Source organism: Hipposideros armiger, unplaced genomic scaffold (genome assembly GCF_001890085.2).
Source record: "Hipposideros armiger isolate ML-2016 unplaced genomic scaffold, ASM189008v1 scaffold_120, whole genome shotgun sequence".
NCBI classification, from domain to species: Eukaryota; Metazoa; Chordata; class Mammalia; order Chiroptera; family Hipposideridae; genus Hipposideros; species Hipposideros armiger.
The window spans coordinates 3,693,477-3,699,705 of NW_017731470.1; the positions used below are offsets into that span (position 1 = coordinate 3,693,477).

The 6,229-nt window shown below is 35.9% G+C and overlaps 1 long non-coding RNA gene across 1 annotated transcript; it reads right to left on the reverse strand.

Annotated features, from left to right (window-relative positions):
* Window positions 1-1,166: 1,166 nt before the first annotated feature.
* On the reverse strand, window positions 1,167-5,462 carry LOC109385631 (uncharacterized). The gene is made up of 3 exons (XR_002124654.1): window positions 5,431-5,462; window positions 4,794-4,879; window positions 1,167-1,206 (listed from the first exon to the last, which is right to left on the reverse strand). It is a non-coding gene; the product is annotated as an uncharacterized LOC109385631 (long non-coding RNA).
* Window positions 5,463-6,229: the final 767 nt, after the last annotated feature.

Here is a 6,229-nt window from a genome sequence, read left to right on the forward strand (position 1 = left end):
AGGGGAGTGGTAGGAGAGGGAAAAAGGGGTCAAATATATGTGACAGAAGAACTGACTCTGGGTGGTGAACACACAATGCAGTATGTGTATTACAGATGATGTATTAGAGAATTGTACACTTGAAACCTATGTAATTTTGCTAACCAATGTCACCCCAATAAATTTAATAAAAAATGGACATAAAAATGATGCAGCTGCTGTGGAAAAGAGTATGAAGGTTCCTCAAACAATTAAAAATTAAATTACCATATATTCAGTAATCCCACTTCTGGGTATATAACAAAAATAATTGAAAACAGGATCTTGCAGAGATTAGCATACCCATGTTCACTGCAGCATTATTCACAATGGTCAAGAGGTGAAAGCAACCTAAATATCCATTGATGAATGAATGAATGAATAAAGAAAATGGGATATATATATATATATATATATATATATATATATATTCAACCTTAAAAAAGAAGAAAATCCTATGATATGTTATAACAAGGATGAACCTTGTTGACATTATGATAAGTGAAATAAGCCAGTTACAAAAAGACAAATACTTCATGATTCCATTTACATGAGGTACCGAATGTAGTCAGACTCTTAGAAATAGAAAGTAGAATGATGGTTGTCAGGCGCTGCAGGAAGAGGGAAAAGGGGAGTTCTTCAGTGAATATAGAGGTTTCATTCTTGCGAGATGAAAAAGTTCTAGAAATCTGTTGTACAACAATGTGCATATAGTTAACACTACTGCAGTGCACACATAAAAATGATTAGAATGGGAAATTTTATGTGTTTTTTAGCACAATAAAAAGAATCTGTGGTAGGCTTGTGGTTTCAGCTGTGACATGTAAAGTGCTTGGAGGTTGTCATTTCCATCCTTAGAACAAGAAAGAACTGGACAAACTGAAAATCAAAAAATTTTCTTGGATAGATCAGCAAACTGAGGTTGTAGGGCAAACAACAACCTTAAAACTGGAGACACAGATGCATCCAAAGGAATATAGTCATTCAGATCTGATGACCTGGAGCAGAAATCAAGGGAGCTGTGAACTGGTAGGCATACTTAATGGTAAAGTCGATGAATTGCTGGAGGCTGACTATAGACTATCTTGGAAGTGAAAACCTTCTGGAAGGCTGCCGTCTGGGGTTTGGAGCATACTTTTGTTGTGGGCTTTTTCTTCTGGAACTCCATGAGGTTCTCACAGTAATCATCTGAGAAAGATGGCAGGAGGAAGGGAAGAAAGAGTATTGTCAAACATGTCTGAGCCTCTTCATACTGAAAGCCTACTCTCCAGGTAGGACTTTGCCAGAACACAATTCTGAGAATTTATCTCAGATGGAGGAAAGAATTCCTCCCCATCCTACCACCACCAGCTTCCCTGTATCACCTATGAGGAAAAGAAGAAAACATAGTCAACAAGGAACAATGTTTCAAAGAAATGGATTGAGAATACTGCAGCCAGTGCAGGCACTAGGGGGTTGGGGGGACAAGCTGTAGCACTGGAGGAGGGGTACAAGCACTTGTGAAGGTCACAGGCCTGAGACACAAGCCAACTAAAAGATTGAGACTTAATCAGAAGATTATAGAACTCTCCTCTTTCACACCCTGTAATAACAGATGGATAATATAAGCCAAGAGGTGGAAACTAGAAAGAAGAATCAAAGGGAAATGCAAGATACAGCCAAGGAAAGAATACATAAACTTGAAGACAGATTAATAGAAATTTCCCAAATGGAAATATAAGAAGAGAAAATAATGAGGAATCACCCCCTACCCCTCACCGAAAAACAGAAACCTCAAGAATTATAAGACAATATTAAAAGCTATAACATAAGAATGATTGGAATACCAGAAAGAAAAGAAAGAGGAAACAAGGCAAAAAAAGTATCTGAAGTGATAATGACAGAGAAGTTTAAAAAATTAATGATACATGCCAAATTACAGCTAACTGAATCCCCTAAATACGAAATAATTTGAGGAAAAGAAATAACAATGTAGGATAAGATCACCCAAAGTATAAAAAAATGTTGATGAATTCATACTGATATAAATATTGAATAAGTACATAAATGGGTGAGAATAGACACATCTCCCATACAGAAGAATTCCACATAATTGATGTAGCCACTTCTCCATTAAATGGGGATGTTGAGTCTAACTCCCACCCCTTCAGTGTGGGCTGCACATAGTGTATTTCTTCCAATGAGTACAGTATGCAAAGGAGGAAAAAAGAGTAACTGTACCCTGGAGAAAGCTGACAAATGCTACCTCAGCCAGGAGATCAAAGCTATCATCAGTGGTAAGTCATATTAATAGTGTGTATTCTTCATATGATGTGATGAGAATGGCACTTTACCCCTATCATTTTTCTCCCCAAAACCCACAGCCCCAGTCTAAACTTGAGAAAAATATTGCACCAATCCAAATTGAGAGACTTTCTACCAGATATTTGACTTATTATCTCTCAAAACTGTCAAGTTCATCAGAAGCAAGGAAGGTTTGAGAAACTGTCACAAGCTAGAGTTGCCTAAGGAGACATCAGACTAAATGTAATGTGACATCCTGGGTGGGATTCTGGCACAGAAAAAGGATACTGGATAAAACCTAAATAAGTCTAAATCAAATATGGACTTTAGTTACCAGTAATAATAAATATCAGTATTGGTTCATTTGTTGTAACACAAGTACACAAATTAAAGATTTTAACAATAGAGGAAACTGGGTATGGGGTATATAAGAACTTCGTATTATCTTTGCAGCCTTCTTTAAAACTATCCTAAAATAAAAGTTTATTTAAAACATCCTATGAAATCTCTCTCATATCACATACATCCACAAAAATCAACTCTAGATGGGTCAATGGTTTAAATGTAAAAGGCAAATCTCTAAAATACTTCAAAGAAAAAAATTATCTAATGACTTTAGATAAATAATGTTTTCTTTAGATAAATAATGTTAATGTGTCAATAATGCTTTGACATAAGCATTGCATACTATGAATGTATGTATATGAAAAATTGTACTTTACAGAAGCTAACAACTTTTGTTTGTAAATGCTGCCTTTAAAAATGAAAAGAAAGGCCACACCATATGTAAAAACAATATAAATGACCAAGGATTAATATGCAGTATATTAAAGAACTCCTATGAATCAAAGTGAATTTAGATACTCAATAAAAAATGCCCAAAAGGTATACAGGCATGTCACAAACGTGAAAGAAAAATGGTTAATATGTATATAAAAAATGATGCTTCACATCATTAATAACCTTGGAAATAAAACTTAAAACACAGTGAGATACTATGCCATGCCCACAAGATTTGTAAATTAAAAATTGGATAGACACAGAATGTGGAATTATGGGACTTCTCAAGTGCTGGTATAATGTAAAGTGGTACAAGCTTTTAGAAAATCAATCTGGTAGTACCTAGGAAAGCTGACAATGCGCACTCCCTGTAATCCAGCTATTCCATGTGTAGGTAGAAACCTTAGCAAACTTCTTGCAGCATATTTATGCAGCATGCAGATATAGGAATGTTCATCGAAACATTGGTTGTAAAGCGAAGAATTGGAAACAGTTAAATGTGTCTTGATATTAGAATGGCTAAATTGTTGTGTGTTTACATGTAGTGAAATGAGCAAACCAGACACATCAATATAGATGAATCTCAAAAATAATTTTGAATGATAAAAGCCAGTCAGTCTCAGAAGACTTCCTACAACATGATTCCATTTATATAATGTTCAGAAACATACCAAAGCAAACATATATATTTGTTTGAGATACACACACACACACACACACACACACACCCACACACACACACACACACACACCCACACACCCACACGCATAATTTTTTTTTGACGACTTGTAGCTAAGTTTTATAGTTTTTCTGCCTCTCTCTGGATATTGAATGTCAGCTTTCATTTTTCATTATGTTGAGTATGCTCCTAGCAGTATGCCCCCATGCCCCTGTAATTTGTTGCCTTTTATTTTTGGTGGCCTGGGAAACCAGAAAACTAAGCTTACTAGAATCTTGCATAAGACAAGCAGTCTCCAGATTTGGGCCTAGGGCACTCTCCTATGAATAAATAGCATGACCTTTTGTACATAGGCAGTGTAACATTCATTTATTTAACAAACAACAATTTCCTACCACATGCCAGACTCTATTCTGGGTTCTAGAAATACAGCAATGGACAATAAGACAAAAGTCCTGGAACTTATGTAACTTACAGTCTAGTGGCATCTATTTGTGCTCTTAACTCTAAGTAGACAAGGCTGCTTCAGAGGACCAATTTAGGTGAGCAAGGCATTTCTGTAAACACACACACACACACACACACACACACACACACACGCACGCACACTCCACTGTGTGTATGCGGAAATATGAAGTCTGTAGCAATAGAGGCATCAGCTTTATGTGGACGACTGTAGGTAATGAATATTTAATTGCTGATAGACCTGATAGTGATGCTATGTGACGGTACAATGCTATTTGACCATTAGGCACAGTCTGTATCCTAGATTATGTTTGCTACCGCCTAACCAAGCAAATAATGTTTGGAAGTAAAGCAAAAATTTTAAACCATCTTTCCTTGATGGCATTAAGTTGCCCTCCAACTTTTCTAGGGGAATAACTGTTATTGGTATGCAAAGTAGGCGATGTTTCCAAAGCTGACTTGCAAAACTTTAGGGGGGACATCCAGAGCTTCAGGTCATAAACATAACATCTAAGGCTATATAGCATTGTGTTCATAAGGCAGTGTGAGACTGTTCTGTAAACTTACTTGTCATTAATCATTGTTGTTGGGTCAAGTAGGACACGTTAGCTTCTCAGCCTTCATTCTATTCCTCTTAAGCCAGCTCTTTGTTTCTGAAAAAAAATAGTTTTCATCTACCTCAACATTTAATAAATAGTAACAAAGAAATCAAACATGTCCATTCACCCAGGGTAGTGTATTATAATCTATACTTGTATTTATTAACTGTCTAATAGCATGATCAAGTCATTTTGTTTCTAAATTCTAAGTTCTCCTTCCTGGATTATTGTTCTTACTTTGTCGTCTGGTTCAGAGACATGAGCTGATTTCAAATGTTTATTTTAGTTGTCATTTAAAAACAACGCTTCTTTCACAATGTTCTTACACTAGTAGTAGTTAGGAAAGCATTTGAAAACAAGAGGACACTTGAATTTTCTCAGGGTTTGAAAGCGCTTGGCCTCTGGACCCATATTCTCATTACATCAGATAAAAATAATGACTAATCAATATGAGGGCCTAGGTGGCATCATAGGTTAATTCACTAGGAGCTGGCATCTCCATCTGGGAGTTTACATAAACATCTGTCTCAAAATGAGTTTAGTGCATTAGATATTTGGGGTGGGCTGGGTTCCTTCACCCTCCCCTGGTTTAAAACAACACATACTTGAAATAGTTTGATTCAAGTCACATGATGGTTGTTTGTCCTGAGGAAAATCCCAGCACCTGGTCAGCAGGTGGGTTACAGATTAGTGATGCTGGGACATGCTGACAGCTGTGCTTCAGGCTTGCTGCCATCTTCTCCACCTCCTTCCACAGAGTCATTGGGGAGGGGCTTGTCAGTCACTCCTGGCCATTGCTGCTGTCATTTACTGATCCCCTCAAACTGTAGTTTCAAAAGTAAGTGAAACAAAAAGAGCCAATGTAAACATAAAAGGCACATATAATGTGTAAGGCCTATGGATTAAAAAAAAGGTCCTAGAGTTTATAGTTCTGAATGATTAGTTTTATGCTGCTTTACAAAGTAAACTCAATGCGGAGGTCATAATGAATGAGTCCCTAGATGTTTACTAAACCCCCAAATTAAATTGCATTTTGAATTGTTTTGCAAATACATTGGCTTACCTAATTAAATTGGAATGATTCTATGCTGCTACAGAGGATAGAATATTGAAGCCTTTAGGACTCACTTGAAATGAGCTATTATGCTTGATTAATGAATTTGACCCATTCAAGATTTTTGGTGATGTGAAGTAATGTTATACTGTAAGGTATTATTGAAAAAAATGGTTTTCAAAATATATAAAATATAATCATTATTATTGAGAGTTATGCATAAAAAAGGTATGTATTTACCTAATGTATTTGGAATTTCAATTTTCGTAATTTTAAAATTACACTTTTATTCTTATACATTTGAAGAAATCAGGAAAAATAAGTTTAAAAAATACTTTTCTACATGGAAA